We start from the raw sequence: 639 nt of genomic DNA, 5'->3' as shown, positions 1-639 counted from the left end.
CCCTCAACTATTTTTACTTTCTCTTGCTCTGATTCTCTTCATCTCTTCTTTTCCTTGTCTCCCTCTTTCTCTCTACTCTCTCTGCAGGTCATGTTAGATAGTAGCGGTGCAGCAGCAAAGGGAAAGGCCACTGTCACATTGCATTAGCATTACACACACACACACAGACAGGGAGAAATACGCTTAAAGTGTGATGAGCGCATGTGGATGATGTGTGTGCCTGTGTGTGTGTAACTGAAACAGGCGTAGAAACCATTTAGTTCTCTTAACCACATGGAGAAAAACAAAGAGCTATTGTGCCACATCAGAATTTGATCAGACTGCACAGACACAGAGAGGAAAAGTGGGAGGAAGATAAGTGTCTATGAAAAAGAGGAAGAAGGGAAAGTATCTTTTCCTTGCTGCTGACATGTTGGATCTGGACTTTGGTCATGTATCAGGAACAAAAACAGATTGAGTGATTGTGCCACACAGGATGATACAATATGTGCTGAGAAAGCTGCTTGCATGTGCTTTCATTATTTTCTTCTCCGGCTGAAAACGATTTTTTCTGAATTGACCACAAAGGTACTGCTTTAGCCAAGAATAGTTTGGCACATAATATAACATAATTAGTGAGCTTTAGAGGTGTTAGTAAGC

Source organism: Morone saxatilis, unplaced genomic scaffold (genome assembly GCF_004916995.1).
Source record: "Morone saxatilis isolate NCDOM2014 unplaced genomic scaffold, NCSU_SB_2.0 Contig11, whole genome shotgun sequence".
Classification (NCBI taxonomy): Eukaryota; Metazoa; Chordata; class Actinopteri; family Moronidae; genus Morone; species Morone saxatilis.
Note: the sequence above shows the minus strand (reverse complement) of the source record.